This window comes from Oncorhynchus mykiss, chromosome 23 (genome assembly GCF_013265735.2).
Source record: "Oncorhynchus mykiss isolate Arlee chromosome 23, USDA_OmykA_1.1, whole genome shotgun sequence".
In the NCBI taxonomy this organism is placed as follows: domain Eukaryota; kingdom Metazoa; phylum Chordata; class Actinopteri; order Salmoniformes; family Salmonidae; genus Oncorhynchus; species Oncorhynchus mykiss.
Genome location: NC_048587.1, coordinates 29594889 through 29612829, shown reverse-complemented (window position 1 = coordinate 29612829; position 17941 = coordinate 29594889). Strand labels below are relative to the sequence as shown.

At 43.5% G+C, this 17941-nt stretch overlaps 1 protein-coding gene across 2 annotated transcripts in view; it reads left to right on the top strand.

The window, feature by feature from the left end:
* LOC110502554 (pro-neuregulin-3, membrane-bound isoform) overlaps positions 1-17941 on the top strand; it is a 511715-nt gene that overhangs the window by 19931 nt on the left and 473843 nt on the right. The gene's annotated exons all lie outside the window — the stretch shown is intronic.

Here is a 17941-nt window from a genome sequence, read left to right as displayed (position 1 = left end):
TCCCATCACATCTACTGTAGGAGAAAGCTCACGGCTCCCTGAGAGACCGATTCTTGACTCACTGCCTATAGCACCCCAGTCTGAAACATATACAGTATGACATGTTCTGGGCACAGCTTAGACAAATACCTTTTTTTTCACATTTGATAACGCTTTGTTAATTATATTATGCCCGTGAAGTGTGGTATTGTACAGGTGAACTGCATGTCTTAGAATATAATACACGAGATATATCTTATAATATAGATGGTATGCAACAATATCAATGAACGTATTGCAGGCAAGTGATTGAGCGATAGCAATCATGTCACAACAGATGTGAATTACAACCCTGGTACTATCTGCTATTATGTGCTATTAGGAAATCATGCCCTTGTAAGATGAAATGGACTTCTGTGACGTGCATCAGAGCGCACACAAAGGTTACATACTACACACTGCTGTTCTCTTCAAAACAGTAGCTGTGCAGATAAAGTACCTCTGAGAGAGATGGACAGCATCTTAGGTCTATTTATTTTGTGTGCTATGTGTGTGTGTGTGTGTGTGCTTGCGAGTGTGTGTGTGCTTGCGAGTGTGTGTTATATCGTGTGTGCGTTCATGCAACTGTGTGTGTGTCCTATAGTATGTGTGCAATGTGTGTAATGTGGATGTTCTTTTAAGAGGGTGGTGTACAGCTCTCTCTCTGAAAGATAGAAAAAAAAGGGCCATCGTTAGAGAAGGAATAGACTGGCTTTTCAGAGAGACATGCAGTATATTTGGTGTCATGACTAACAAGGAAGGGAAGTGTTAATAGGAGCAGCAATAGAGGAAAGCGACCTTGTTGTCGTGGCCTCTCCCTTCTACTGCACATGACTTCTGTCTGGGATGACGCAACCCTCTTATTAGAGAGAAAGGCCATTAACCCGCAGGCTTGGGTCTCTATGGGATTAATGTCATTTAGACTATTTTGCCCTCTCTCCAACCATTATCCGTTATCACAGAGTGAACTATTTGATGTGTGGGAAGAGACATGCAGATCTCTCTCTCTCTTTCTCTAAGTCAACTCATTCTCTCAAAGCTGAACCCACAGAATAGTTTGGGGAGTTTCTCAGTCTCTAGAGTCTCCCCTATAACATCTGCCACTATGTCACAGAACTCTTTCCTCTACCACGCTGTCAGTAAGTAAGATGGGCTTCCACAGTCTCTCTATCATTCTATCATTGAATTGACTTGCCTCCTTTACTTCATCTGAGTGGACTGACTGTTCTGTCCTAAACTATCAATGTGCATTGGACTTTGTAATGGACTGCTCGTCAGTCTCCCTCTCAGTACTGGACTGTTTTCATCTGCCATTAGAATTCATGGCAAATGCCATCCGCTTCTGGAACCTTCTCAACCTCATTAATGCGGCCGGACCCTCAGGCATCCAGATCCAAAAACATATTAACCTTTAGCGAAATGCTTTCTTCCAAGCTTCTAATTTGCTGCGTTTTTCCACATCTATTCGGTGACAGATATAATTATTTTGGGATTTCAGGGTGCGTGATGTATGGCCCTGCATACAGGCCGAGCCGTGGCAGTTATTGCTCCTTTTTGACAGAGTGGGGAAAAAACAGCTCAGAGTGTGCCCATATCTCAGGACCAACATATTTATAAATAATGAGTTGACAATGGTATATGGGCATAGAGGTGTGCATAATTGTAAGGCTCTCATTGGGTTTAGGATGTGGGTTACAGTACATAAACCACTCTAAATGCTATTTAAATGCTATGAAGACTTTTTGCTATGTTGTACCTGGTTGTACCTTCCAAATTGCTTATACATGTTATTTTTCGTTTTCCATCCTCTCTAACTGATTTGAGAACAGTGGGCCTATCTGCCTCTCAATCCTGCATTTTGAGGAGCAGATTGTGTGCCTTGTGGACCTTTTCACACAGAAAGCTAATACTTGTCGTTGATCCCTGCAGGACATCTTGCAGTCTCGTGTATGGTGTGTATCACCCATTCTAATTGGCTTGCTCCAACTAGGCAACTCTCATCTTTTAGATATTTTCTTAAGTGCTGATTGTCTCTGGTTATGTGTATTTGTTACATAGAACACCAGATAGGCAATTATAGTAGGGTCCTAGCTACAGGCAACTGTCCAAATCATAGAAACCCTTCGTAAACGAGGGATGCAAAGTATATTGAAAACAGTTGCTTCCACACAGATGGACGCAATTAACATCCCATCATGCTTCGGGTTATTTTGGCTACCATGGCTATGCCCCATAAGATGACAATGCCCCCATCCACAGGGCACGAATGGTCACTGAATGGAATGCAAATGATGTAAACCATATGCCATGGCCATCTGAGTCACTAGATCTCAAACCAATTTAACAATTATGGGTGATTCTGGAGCGGTGCCTGAGATAGGGTTTTCCACCACCATCAACAAATCACCAAATTATGGAATTTCTCATGGAAGAATGGTCTCGTATCACTCCGATAGAGTTCCAGACACTTGTAGAATCTACGCCAAGGAGCATTGAAGATGTTCTGGTTCATGGTGGCCCAATGCCCTATTGAGACACTTTATGTTGGTGTTTCCTTTATTTTGGCAGTTACCTGTAGATCAACAACATTTACAAGCAATAAGATGGAGAGCTTTTAGTCAAAGACGAGAGTAGTAGATGTAGATGATGCTCTTAGGAATTTATGCAACCTGTCTAGGCAGCTTAGAAGAAACTAGTTTCAGTAGATATAGGGTTATAATATGGATCTAGGTTAGAAGTCCCAAGTTCTGATTAGTGAGGATGTTTGGTCCTGAATATGAAGGATTACTACTGGTGCAGTGTGAACCAGCTCCCCTCCTGGGTTTTCTGCAAGAGGATAAATGAGGTTTAAAACCAGAGTCATTGTTTACACTGGCATTATTCCAACTTAGTCCTGATTGAGTAGAAGAAATTAGGAACCTGCCTTAAATCCATTCAAGATATATTGGGAACACTTTAGCAAAGGACACTGTTTGAACTGCCACAACAATGTTTTACAACAGTAATTTATCCAACGCCTGGAGGCACTAGAGTCTAATTAACCAGCTTGTTGTTCTCACTGTAAATTGTCATGTTTTTTAACAACCGATTTTAAGGATTTCAAGGTATTTTTGATGCAGTGCATTTGTCGCCCATATTCCTGAGTTGTAGTTAATCGGCTCTATCTAAGCTGTCTTGACCACTGTCTTCTGGTCTGGACTGTGGAGATGGAACTCTCATACTGGACAGTAATGGACTAAAATCCTCCAGAGGAGTGCTCCCCCACCTCCTCTCCTCTCCTGTGTCAGGTTATACTGACCCTACCTCGGGCGTGGCCAATCCTTATTTGTGAGTGTTTTTCTGCGTGGCAGTGGGAGGGCCAGGGGCCATGGTGAGATGGATGGCAGGACGGATGCCCGTTCCCCACCCCTGGGCCCAGCTTTACCGGTAATGGATTGCAACATGATATCAGTATAACCTGAGGAAACTCAGGGGAAAAAAGGAGGCCCAGGTTATTCCGCCAAAGCCCAAATCTGACAGAATAAAGCACAGAGGTTTTCTGAAATGTGAAGGTGATTTACAATTTCGCAGTGAGGGGAAACAAATCCTGGATTATTTCCAGGTACCTAGTGTGTTTTTTTATTTCTTCTTTTGTTTGCACAAAGACACACATACTTGCTTTCACAGTATCACAGGGCAAAGCAGCCATCAATTCTCAGCTAAATGTATTGTCCCATGAGCTAGAACTTCCTCAGACCCCTTTGTATTTTTGTGATTAGCGCATTAAAATTAATGGACTGAGAACACTGCAGATTCACATTTGACTGTGTTTGACAGTTTTATTGCGTAATGAGTAGAATAACAAACGTCATGGACTGCTTAGCATGGAAACAATGCATTTCTATTGAATTATCAACCCTTCCTAATATTGGTTGTATGAATTTTACTGCTTCGTTCAATCCGCCCCTTTTGTGTTCTTCCTTGTTATCCATCCCTATGAGTACAGGTTAGGGATATGGGAGGAACTGAATGGTATTTTTAAGCCTAAGGATGCTGTGGTAAAAATGTATGCATGATGCCTATAAATCACTTTTTGATTAAAGCGTCTGCTAAATGGCATATATTGTACAGTACCAGTCAAAAGTTTAGATGCACCTACTCATTCAAGTTTTTTTTTTTTTTTTTTACTATTTTCTACAGTGTAGAACAATAGTGAAGACATCAAAACTATGAAATAACACAAATGGAATCATGTAGTAACCCAAAAAGTTGTATTTGAGATTCTTCAAAGTAGCCACCCTTTGCTTAATCTAAAATGTTTGACAGGTACTGTATACAGTACAGTATTTCGACCCCTTGACTTTATTCACATTTTGTTATGTGACAGCATTATTCTAAAACTGATTCAACTGTTCTTTTTTTCTCATCAATCTAAACACAGTCCCCCATAATGACAAACCAAATACAGTTTTTTATACATTTTTGCAAATCTATTAAAAGTAAAAAAATGGAAATGATACATTTACATAAGTATTCAGACCCTTTACTCAGTACTTTCTTGAAGCACCTTTGGCAGCGATTACAGCCTCGAGTCTTCTTGGATATGATGCTACAAGCTGGCACACCTGTATTAGGGGAGCTTCTCCCATTCTTCTCTGCAGATCCTCTCAAGCTCTGCCAGGTTGGATAGGGTGCGTCGCTCCACAGCTATTTTCAGGTCTCCACAGAGATGTTTAATTGGGTTCAAGTCCAGGCTTTGGCTGGGCCACTCAAGGACATTCAGAGACTTGTCCCGCAGCAACTCCTACGTTGTCTTGGCTGTGTGCTTAGGGTCGTTGTCCTGTTGGAAGATGTACGTTCGCCCCGTCTGAGGTCCGGAGAGCTCTGTACCAGGTTTTCATCAAGGATCTCTCATTCCTTTGCTCCATTCATATTTCCCTCAATCCTGACTAATCTCCCAGTCCACCTCTGAAAAACATCCCAAAAGCATGATTTTTGCCACCACCAAACTTAACCATAGGGATGGTGCCAAGTTTCCTCCAGATGTGACACTTTGAATTATTTGGTCTTTAATGCTATCTTAGTTTCATCAGACCAGAGAATCTTGTTTCTCATGGTCTGAGAGTCTTAGGTGCCTTTTTTGGCTGTCCTTTTACTGAGGAGTGGATTTCGACTGGCCACTCTACCATAAAGGCGTGATTGGTGGAGTGCTGCAGAGATGGTTGTCCTTTCCCATCACAGAACCCTGGAGCTCTCTCAGAGTGACCATCGGAATCTTGGTCACCTCCCTGACAGAGGCCCTTCTCCCCTGATTGCTCAGTTTGGCAGGGCGGCCAGCTCTAAGAAGAGCCTTGGTGGTTCCAAACTTCTTCCACTGAAGAATGACGGAGGCCACTGTGTATGTCATCTCTGCTCCTGCTCCCCCTCCCTGGCGCTAGAGGGTGCCAGGCTACCTGTCTTTACACGCACTTGTCACTATCATTGCGCGCATGTTCCGGGATTCATCCAATGGCATTGAGGAATACACCACCTCAGTCATCGGATTCATCTATAAGTGTATCGATGACGTCGTCCCCACAGTGACTGTATTTACATATCCCAACCAGAAGCCATGGATTACAGTCAACATCCGCATCGAGCTAAAGGCTAGACTAATCCGGATGCTTATAAGAAATCCTACTATGTCCTCAGATGAACCATCAAACAAGCAACGCGTCAGTACAGGATTAAGATTGAATCCTACTACACTGGCTCTGATGCTCGTCAGAAGTGTCAGGGCTTAAACACTATTATGGACTACAAAGGGAAACCCAGATGCGAGCTGCCCAGTGATGCGAACCTACGAGACAAGCTAAATGCCTTTTATGATTGCTTCGAGGCAAGCAACACTGAAGCATGCACCAGGGCACAAGCTGTTCTGGATGACTGTGTGATAACGCTCTCAGTAGCCAATGTGAACAAAACCTTTAAACAGGTCCACATTTGCCACTGGGCCAGATTAATTAGCAGGATGAGTACTCAAACCATTCGCGGACCAACTGTCAAGTGTCTTCACTGACATTTTCAACCTCTCCCTGACAGAGTCTGTAATACCTACATGTTTCAAGCAGACCACCATAGTCCCTGTGCCCAAGGAAGCGAAGGTAACCTGCCTAAATGATTACCGCCCCTTGGCACTCATGTTGGTAGCCATGAAGTGCTTTGAAAGGCTGGGCATGGCTCACATCAACAGCACCCTCCTGGACCCCCTAGACCCACTCCAATTTGCATACCGCCCCAATAGATCCACAGATGATGCAATCTCAATCGCACTCCCACTGCCCTTTCTCACCTGGACAAAAGGAACACCTATGTGAGAATGCAGTTCATTGACTACAGCTCAGCAATCAACACCATAGTGCCCACAAAGCTCATCACTAATCTAAGGACTCTGGGACTAAACACCTCCCTCTGCAACTGGATCCTGGACTTCCTGAAGGGGCGCCGCCAGGTGGTAAGAGTAGGCAACAACACGTCCGCCACCCTGATCCTTAACACTGAGGCCCCTCAAGGGTGTGTACTTAGTCCCCTCCTGTATTCCCTGTTCACCCACGACTGCGTGGCCAGACACAACAGTGGTAGGCCTGATCAACGACAACAATGAGATCAGAGAACTTTCAGAGTGGTGCCAGGACAACAACCTCTCCCTCAATGTCTTGCTCAATGTGAGCAAGACAAAGGTGCTGACCTTCGACAACAGGAAAAGGCGGGGCGCACAGTCACTTCATAGTGACTGCATAGTTACTTCGCCCCCACCTGCATGGACAGGCTACCTAAACTAGCCTGTACCCCCGCACACTGACTCGGTACTGGTGCCCCCTGTATATAGCCTCGTTATTCGTATTGTGTTTGTTACGGATACAGGTATCCTTAGTGTGTATCCTGTGTGTGTGTATTTATTTCCTCTCCTTCTCCCCTCACAGGTGGCAATCATCATTCCCCAAACAGTCATCAATCTGAAGACACACCTCTCCTGTTTCCAGTACCCAATCACATCCCCTTTCCCTTGGTTTAAAAACTCATTCAGTTGTTTTCCCCCAGGTCTCTCTCCCTCTCTCTTTGTATGCAGAGATGTTGTTTTGCAAATACATGTCACTTTGTACGTTATCCTGTGAGTATTGTTTTGTTATGGTTTTTGACTGTTTGTTTGATGGAGGGAAAAGGGGGTACCAAGCCAAGTCACCCATGGGCCTACATTACACGTAGGAATACTATGTCTAAATACCCTAGTTAGAACTGGGCAGACCACCCTCTATTTTATTGGTTAGGTAGTTAGCTGTATTGAAGCAGGCTAGTCTAGCTTAGGGGTGTTTTTGGATATTTGTTTCTTTCCTTGGGTCCAGCTCAGCCCCTTTTCCCGCCATTCTTTACCGTGTGTTTAAAAATAAACCAATAGTGTTTGACGGTAGATTTAAGTTGTCTGTGGTTATTAGTTCTCGCTGTTCCCGTTTCACTGTTATAATTTGTATGAGTTATGTTACGGGTCTCGTTTCCATCCCCCTTAGACTGCAGGGCCATAGGGATTCGTAACATAAGTGGGGGCTCATCCGGGATCTGTCATTACTGACACCCATGCCGCTCGTGCAGATTGTTGTAGTGGTCTAGTTCAGTGTTGAGCGTCACAGCTGGAAATAGCTGATGGCTACTTTTGCTTTGAAATCCTTTTTGGATAACCCTACGTAGGAGGTTTTTGACATGTCGTAGAGTTGATTTACTGACCTTGGCTGACCATTATTCAGTAGCTATTCCGCAGAGTTTAGTTAAGGTGAAGGTTAAACAACTGGTGTTAAATGTTTTGTTGGAAGAGCAAGTGCTTGTGTTACTGCTACCTGAGCCTACTACCCCTGTAGGGGATGTTGCTGCTCCTGTAAGCCCATTGGTGTCTGAGAATGAGGGCGAGGCTAAAGCTCCAGCCACATTGCCCCGTTTTGATCCACTCTCCCTGCTGTCAACCGATGGTGCCAGGAGGGATATCTGTTCAATACAGTTCTCACTGGAGGCGTAAGAGATCCCACATTAGGCAAGAGACTCTCCAGTTGGAGATGTGGAAAATGGAGGCAGATAAAGAACAGCGTCAGTTGGAGTTAAAAATGAGCCAGATGGAACTGGAGACAGCGAGGCTAGCCTCCGTTCCTGCTGTGCCTGTTAGTGAGGCGTCCTCACCAGCTGTAGCTTCCAACACTTTTGACATTAGTAGGCAGATTGCCTTGGTGCCTTTGTTCAGAGAGTCAGAGGTTGACTACTGTTTTTGTGTTTTTGAACGTATAGCCGTAGCATTGAAATGGCCTGAAGAGCTATGGTGCCTATTACTTCAGTGTAAATTAACTGGTAAAGCCCAAGAGGTTTTGTCAGCTCTACCTCTTGAAGACAGTTTGAATTATGAAGTGGTCAAAACTACTGTTCTTCGCGCCTATGAGCTTGTGCCTGAGGCATACTGACAGAGATTTAGGTCACATAGAAAGTCTTCTAGTACGATTTATGTGGAGTTAATCTTGTTGGAAGTGTTTAAAATTGCTTACCCGAACGGATTGTAGTTTACCTAAACAAGCAGAAAGTATCCTCCCTGTCAGAAGCGTCTGTGTTGGCAGGGGAGTTTGTTTTCGACTCATACTGAGAGTAGAGCCACTGAGTTGCCTACTTTTAGCCCTAGTCAGCCAACAGTAGTATATCAAGCACGCCAGAAAATTGAGCGTCCCTGTTTCTATTGTCATAAGGTGGGACAGTTGATTAATGATTTCTTCCTGCTAAAACGCAAACAAGGGATGCCTCTTCGTGCCAAGCCGCCAACAGGTGTTGGTCTAATTCGTAAGGTTGTGAAGGTCTGAAACGAAACAGGTGCCTCAGAGTAAATGTAGTTTGAAAGTCAGTCCCCGACCGCAGTTATGAACCGTTCAATTTCGAGGGGTTTGTTTCTCTAACGAAGGACCAAGCGTCTCAGCGTCCGTTTAAAATCCTTAGATAATGGTGCGGCACAGTCGTTTATATTGTCTGTGTTGCCCTTATCCGACAATACATACTGTGGTTCCAGTGTGTTAGTTCAGGGTATTGAAATGGGTTTTTCTCCCAGTGCCATTGCACTTTGTGAAAGTACACTCTGAGTTAATCAGTGGAATATTCAGAGTGAGGGTACGTCCTATGTTGCCAGTAAAAGGTGTGACCTTTATAATGGGTAACGATATTGCCGGAGGAAAGGTAGTACGCGTATTGGATAAAAGTAACCACTCTCTCTCCAAAGAGCTGGCACAGAGTTATCCACATGTGTTCCCCGCTTGTGCTGTCACTCGTGCTCAGGCAAGACAAGTGGGTGACGTGATAGATTTGTCGAGCACTTCTGTTCAGAGGTTGATCAAGAGGATGGGTTGTGTGCTACCTCTGGGAAGCTGATCACCTCTGACAAGCAGCCCAGGGAAGAATTAAAGTATGTTGAACTTATTGCTGATACAATACAGTTACCAGTCACTCATAAGCAGCTGATTGCTAACCAAAAGTTTGACAACAGGCTTGCTAAATGTTTTTCTAGTGTTGTGACATTCGGGTTACCTAAGGTGGTACAAAGTGATCAAGCTAACAATTTCCTATCAAAGCTCTTCAAGCAGGTGTTAAAATCCTCATTAATTATGCACCGTGTGGCAAGCGCATACCACCCATAGTCTCAGGGTGCGCTTGAAAATTGGCATCAGACACTGAAATCTATGCTACGTAAATATTGTTTGGAATCTGAGACAGATTGGGATGAGGGAGTTCCTCTAGTTTTGTTTGCTGCTTGTGAAACTGTACAGGGGTCCCTAGGGTTCAACCCGGCTGAACTAGTGTTTGGTCACCCAGTGAGAGGACCAATGAAATCCCTTAAATACCAGTTTTTTTCCCAAGAGTTGTGTGCGGGAGATGAGAATGTGTTGGACTAAATTAGATGCTTTCGTGAGCGCCTACACCAAGCCTGTACTCTCGCAAAGGAAGCTCTGTCTTCCTCACAGAGGAGTATAAAAAGGCACTATGATAAACAGGCTGTTTCTCGTCTACTACAGGCGGGTGACCAAGTACTGGTGTTATTGCCTGTTCCAGGATCTTCACTGTCAGCTCGTTTCTCTGGTCCTTAATTCATGGAAAAGAAATTAAGTGAAACTGATTATGTGCATCAAACTCCTGATAGAAAATGCCAATCTCGTGTGTGTGCCACATTAACATGGACCTGGACTCCTTCACGTGGTTGACTGCCCCTGTAAATCTGTCTGTTCCTCTGTAGTGTCCCCTGTGTCCGCATTAATTGTTATTCGTTAATTTTTAAAACTTCACTCCCTGTACCTGCTTCTCATCTCCTGCTTCGATCCTTTCAGTGTTCTTGGGGCCATTCAATGCTGCAGGAATGTTTTTGCTCTGACAGTGCTCTGCACTGTCAACTGTGGGACCTTATACAGTGGTGCAAAAAAGTATTTAGTCAGCCACCAATTGTGCAAGTTCCCCCACTTAAAAAGATGAGAGGCCTGTCATTTTCATCATAGGTACACTTCAACTATGACAGACAAAATGAGAAGAAAAAAAATCCAGAAAATCACATTGTAGGATTTTTAATGAATTTGTTTGCAAATTATGGTGCAAAATAAATATTTGGTCACCTACAAACAAGCAAGATTTCTGGCTCTTACAGACGTGTAACTTCTTCTTTAAGAGGCTCCTCTGTCCTCCACTCGTTACTTGTAATAATGGCACCTGTTTGAACTTGTTATCAATATAAAAGACACCTGTCCGCAACCTCAAACAGTCACACTCCAAACTCCACTATGGCCAAGGCCAAAGAGCTGTCAAAGGACACCAGAAACAAAATTGTAGACCTGCACCAGGCTGGGAAGACTGAATCTGCAATAGGTAAGCAGCATGGTTTGAAGAAATCAACTGTTGGAGCAATTATTAGGAATTGGAAGACATACAAGACCACTGATAATCTCCCTCGATCTGGGGCTCCACGCAAGATCTCACCCTGTGGGGTCAAAATGATCACAAGAACGGTGAGCAAAAATCCCAGAAACCACACGGGGACCCCTAGTGAATGACCTGCAGAGAGCTGGGACCAAAGAAACAAAGCCTACCATTAGTAACACACTACGCCGCCAGGGACTCAAATCCTGCAGTGCCAGACGTGTCCCCCTGCTTAAGCCAGTACATGTCCAGTTGACAGTGCCATTAAACAGCTTGGAAAATTGTCATGGCTTTAGACGCTTCTGATAGGCTAATTGACACAATCTGAGTAAATTGAAGGTATACCTCTGGAGGAAACGGCTACAAAGTATCTATATCCATAGTAAACCAAGTCCTATATCGACATACCCTGAAAGGCTGCTCAGCAAAGAAGAAGCCACTGCTCCAAAACCTCCATTAAAAAAAGCCGGACTGTTTGCAACTGCACTTGGGGACAAAGATTGTACTTTATGGAGAAATGTCCTCTGGTCTGATGAAACACAAATAGAACTGTTTGGCAATAATGCCCATCGTTATGTTTGGAGGAAAATGGGGGAGGCTTGCAAGCCTAAGACCACCATCCTAACCGTGAAACACGGAGGTGGCAGCATGTTGTGGGGCTGCTTTGCTGCAGGAGGGACTGGTGCACTTCACAAAATGATGGCATCATGAGGGAGAAAAATTGTGGATATATTGAATCAACATCTCAAGACATCAGTCAGGAAGTTAAAGCTTGGTCGCAAATGGGTATTCCAAATGGACAATGACCCCAAGCATACTCCCAAAGTTGTGGCAAATGGCTTAAGGACAACAAAGTCGACGTATTTAAGTGGCCATCACAAAGCCCTGACCTCAATCCCATAGAAAATGTGTGGGCAGAACTGAAAAAGTGTGTGCAAGGAGGCCCACAAACCAGACTCAGTTACTCCAGCTCTGTCAAAGGAATGGGCCAAAATTCACCAAACTTATTGTTGGAGCTTGTGGAAGGCTACCCAAAACGTTTGACCCAAGTTAAACAATTTAAAAGCAATGCTACCAAATACTAAACTGTTGACCCACTGGGAATGTGATGGAAGAAATAAAAGCTGAAATAAATCATTCTCTCTACCACTATTCTGACATTTCACATTCTTAAAATAAAGTGGTGATCCTAACTGACCTAGACGGGGAAATTTAACTAGGATTAAATGTCAGGAAATGTTGAAAACTGAGTTTAAATGTATTTGGCTAAGGTGTTTGTGAACTTCCGACTTCTACTGTATATATAACCCTATATACATACACACAGTATTATGCTACTAGAACATGACAGGAAAGGAAGTAGAAATAAGCGAGTAAAAACCTTGAGTGCTGCGAGAGTATATAAACACTGAGCTGAAGAGGCTCAGTTGGAGATTGGGTAACAATGTCACACTAGTCAGTGGAGTGAACTGGAGACTGATTAGCGTCTCACTATGTATCAGTGCCTCACTGTGTGTTGTCATATTGTTCCTGTGTGTCACTGGAGATGACTGTGCATGTGTTTTGTGTTTGCATGAGCTTTGTGTGTGTTTGTTTGTGTTTGCACAGTAGCTGATTTGGTCTATCCAATTTGACACCAGCAGGCTGGATGAAAGACCCTTGTTCAGCATTTTATAATCTCATGAGCTGTAATCATATTTAATGTACATTATAGAGCTTTTGTGGGTTCTCATATTGTTGTTGGAAACATAAGGAACATTGACATTGACTGACCAGGTGAATTCGGGTGAAAGCTATGATCCCTTACTGATGTCACTTGTTAAATCCACTTCAATCAGCGTAGATGACGGGTTTAGAAAGATTAAAGGCTGATTTTTAAGCCTTGATACAATTGAGACATTGATTGTGTATGTATGGCATTCAGAGGGGGAATGGGCAAGACAAAAGATTATAGTGCCTTTGAACGAGGTATGGTTGTAGGTGCTAGGCGCCCCAGTTTGAGTGTATCAAGATATGCAACACTGCTGGGTTTTTCACGCTCAACAGTTTCCCACGTGTATCAAGAATGGTCCACCACCCAAAGGACATCCAGACAACTTGACACAACTGTGGGAAGCATTGGAGCAGCATCACTCTGGAACGCTTCCGACGTCTTGTAGAGTCCATGCTCCCACGAATTAAGGCTGTTCTGAGGGCCAAAGGTGGTGCAAGTCAATATTAAGATGGTGTTTCTGATGTTTTCTACACTCAGTGTACATATCATATCCACGATGGCTATCTCTAACCCTAAATCACTGTGACCATCATGGACACTGATGTCTTTTTTGAATGTGCCATTTATGTATTTTCAATTAAGTGAATTCCTGAAAGTCCATGTTGCAGTGGACTGGAAGACAGGTAGCTGGTTTATCTACTTGTCTGGCTCAGAGCCCACAATTAGGCAAATTTTAGGGAAGAAAAATGGAAGCAGCATGGCAACAAACAAGCTATTGTGCTGTGCAGTAGTAAAACCCATTCAGTCTGTCTACAAACATGCTCTCAAAGTTCTTGATAGAAAGCCCAATATCCATCATCACTGTTACATCCTCAGGAGCATGACCTCCAGAGTTGGGAAAATCTTGTGCAATACACCAACGCATGTCCTGTATTCAAGATCCTAAATGGCCTGGCTCCCCCTCCACTTAGTACTTTTGTTAAAAAGAAAACCCAAACCTATGGCAGTACATCCATAAGGTCTGCCATGAGCAGTGACTGTATAGTTCCCTTAAGGAAAATCACCTTTACTCAATCTGCTTCCACTGTGAGAGCTTCCCATGTATGGAACACACTGCCATCAGACACACATGACTACACCACCTATCGCACTGTCACAAAAAACCTAAAGACAAGGCTAAAGGCCAGACTTGTGAACATAATCCCTAGCTGTGTATTGCCGCTTTCCATGTTGTCTGTAGTTTGTGAGGTGTGGAAACAGTGTTGCTTTTATGGATTTTGTTTTGTTGCTTTTTGTGCTATTGCTCTGTCTGCGTGCAACGTGTTGCTTGTTCTATGTTTCTCTGTCTGCATGCTACATCTAGCTTATTCTATGTTCCTCTATCTGCGCGTTACATTTTGCTTGTTCTATGTTGCTCTGTCTGCGTGCTACATGTTGCTTGTCCTATGTTGTTCTGCATGTGCTCTCTGCTCAGTGTTTGTCTGTATTGTAATTGTTTGCCAAGGGACTGCTGTTGAAAATTTGCAGTTTGGCTAAAATTTTAACTGAAACCTTGATTAATGTGCTCTGTCCCTGTACAAATAAAAATAAACTCAATTTCCACCATGATTATTCCCTATCAGAAAGACTCCCCCTGTCAAAGATTTCTGTTATCTTAAGTGTTGATTGTGATGTTTCTCATTTTCTAGAGCCCTTCTATCTGGAAAGACCAATCTGTATTTTCTCAAATTGTCCAATCATTGCAATTTTGAGCTGACAGGCATTGTGTGCCTGAATCATCTCTCTGCTGTTGACTCGTTCTGTTTTAATACGTTTATTTTTGTTAAAGACCGTCTTAAGTAGCTACTGAATCAGGAACAATATTCGGCTCTCTTGACAGGCACTCAAACACAGGTCGACAAAACCTTCCCTCCATTAGCTAGGACAACTATATCAGCTCTGCAGTCAGGACTAGAATAAAAGCTCAAAAGGTTGATCAATGATCATTAGAGATGTACCTTTCATAAGAGACAATGGAGAAGCACTTGTTCTATTGCCAATGTTTGTCTCATCCAACATAGCCTGCATGCTTTAACCTAACAGAGCAGGACAAGCAATCCCTTCCTCTCCCTCTTGGTCAAAGTGAGAGGACCGTGATATGATCCATATTGAGCCATTTTCCCTGATGCTCCTGCAGCAGGTGGTTGTTTTAGCTGTGGTTATGGATGTTGGGGGTGTAGTCAGGATGTATGGTGTATCATGGCTCCCTATTAAGGCTTACTCTACATGGGCAGATCAGTCAGGAATCACTCTGCAGTGGTGGCTGAGACGCATATGACGCATGTCAGTGCTTTGCTCTAGTATCATGTAAATCCAAGGTTAAGCAGCTTAATGTACGTGGCCACTTGCCTTCACTTTAGCTTCCCTTATGGAAGACCCCACCCACAACACAGATGTTCCCGTGTAGTCCTTCCCCTGTACACATGTGGTGTGTATGCACTATCACAAACACACAAACATACTCATGGGGGTTGTTGAGGACATGGGATAATCCAGTGAAGGCATCTATGACCAACTGATTCCATGGACCAGGAGGCAAAGCTACTGTAGCAGAGCAGTAGTCTCATTACAAAGCCTCCAATCGCACATCAAAGAACACACTCACTATTCTGGAGAGAGCTTGGGGGTGGGGGAATATAATCTTGTGCAAACACGTAACTCACACACTCCCTTGGATGTTGACTGCACAACATTTTTGTGTGTGTGTCAGCGCATGTGAGTACATTCAATCTAAGTACGTGGCCTGGATGGCCAAGGGATTACCAATACTAACGATCCAGACAAGGAACTACCCCATTCTCCAGCATTTTCCAGTCTATCAACACACTTGTTTTTAGCCATTCTCTCTGAGATTAACAAAAAGCATCAGGAAGCTGAGTTATTTCACAGAGAGCAGTGGAGGTGGACCCTCTTGGGTCCCAGTACATTACACCTCCAGCCTTACCCTCTGTCTCTCTGTGCAATCTCCTGCTCTGTCTGCTACATTAGACCAAGGCTAGCTCTGAGAGGGTCAGAGATGAGGGTAATGAAATGCTCTACCTTCCGCTGAAACCACAGGCGGGCCATGGCACCTTAATTGGGGAGGACGGGTTCATAGTAATGGCTGGAACGGAATTTATGGTGGTTTGGTTTCCATGTGTTTGATACCATTCCATTTACTCCATTCCAGACATTATTATGAGCCGTCCTCCCTCAGCAGCCTCCTACGGCTGAAACGCTTGGATCTCTTTCTTTCCATTAGATGTTTTTCACAATTCTCCTGCTTATCAGCCATTCTGTTTTAAATGTCACCACGCACTTGCTCTAGGCTAGCCCTGGTCGGCAAGCAATTTTAGGTTTGCGGGGAATTTTGCAGGCAAAGCTTTTAAATTTTTCTGCTTGCATGTGTGTGTGTGTGTGTGTGTGTGTGTGTGTATGGTATGGGTGTGTGTGCGTGCATTTGACTTTTTAGGGCATTGCCCATTTTCTGGATGGAAGTAATTGCACCTCCTTAGTAAACCAGGGGTTTTGATGTATTTGGACGCAGTTTGGTGTTGCAGGCCAATTCATCACTTCTTGCACCCTCGGCAGGGAAGCACAACACACATCTCTCCCATTTCCCCAGGAAGTGGCTCTGATGGCAGGGGCCCACGTCCAAATGCCAAGATTTATGGGGTGTAAAACATCTTGGGCAAACTATTCATGATGTTTTGTGCCAGGAAATGTAACCTGGCGAATGGACTGGTTACTTGTGTATTTTTTTTCATTTCATTCACTAAAAGAAACACTGAGAGACATGGCTTTGAAAGTTTCCATTTTTCTCATAGTGAAAAATATCTGACATGTTTGTTCCTGTTGAAAATTGGGGCATATGAGTTCTCTGCTAGACACAAAGGAACCACTAAGAGAAGAGACAGGGTAAATGCCATATAGTGCACTGCAATGAAACAGTGGTTATAATTAGCCACAGTTAATGCATTTGAGATGATTGAGGTGGTAGTTGAATTGGGTTCAGGGGATAATGTAGGTCAAAAAAAATCTAATTCAAGAATTGTATGATCCTCATCAGAAATAAATGGAATTAAGTCATTCTTGAATGGGAATTTCTGTTAATTTCCTGAGTTGACTGAATTGAACTGGAATTGACCCTCAGTGAGAACACCCTGTGTTTTCCGATTGAAATTATTAAATTGTTATGTTTGGTGTTCTCATATGTATTATTATGTTTGCCTTTTGTTTGAATGTCTGTGTCCCGATGTTCTCGCCCATGCGGGATTCAAATTAGCATAATGTAATGGACATAGCCAAAATAGTCCAAATTGGTGAAGTGAAATGAAAAAAAATAACTAAATAATAAAAAACGGAAAAGTGGTGCGTGCATTTTGTATTCACCCCCTTTGCCCCAGAGTCTGCAACACCACTAAAAGCAAGGGGCACCACCAAGCAAGCAGTACTATGAAGACCAAGGAGCTCTCCAAACAGGTCAGGGACAAAATTGTGGAGAAGTACAGATCAGGGTTTGGTTATAAGAAAATAACTGAAACTTTGAACATCCCACGACGCACCAGTAAATCCATAATTTTAAAAAATGGAAAGAATAGGGCACCACAACAAACCTGCCAAGAGAGGGCCGCCCACCAAATCTCACGGACCAGGCAAGGTGGGAATTAATCAGAGAGGCAACAAAGAGACCAAAGATAACCTTGCAGCTTCATAGCTCCACAGCGTAGATTGGAGTACACTCCACAGAGCTGGGCTTTACGGAAGAGTGGCCGGAAAAAAAATAAGCAAACATGTTTGGTGTTCGCCAAAAGGCATGTGGGAGACTCCCTAAACATATGGAAGAAGGTACTCTGGTCAGATGAGACTAAAATTGAGCTTTTTGCACATCAAGGAAAACGCCATGGTGGCAGCGTCATGCTGTGGGGATATTTTTCATCGGCAGGAACTGGGAAATTCTGACTGGGTCAGAATTGAAGGAATGATGGATGGCGTTATATACAGAGAAATCCTTCAGGGAAACCTGTTTCAGTCTTTCAGAGATTTGAGACTGGGACGGAGGTTCACCTTCCAGCAGCACAATGGCCTTAAGTATACTGCTAAAGCAAGACTCAAGTGGTTTAAGGGGAAACATTTAAATGTCTTGGAATGGCCTAGTCAAATCCCAGACCTCAATCCAATTGAGAATCTGTGGTATAACTTAAATATTTCTGTACACCAGCAGAACCCATCCAACTTGAAGGAGCTGGAGCAGTTTTG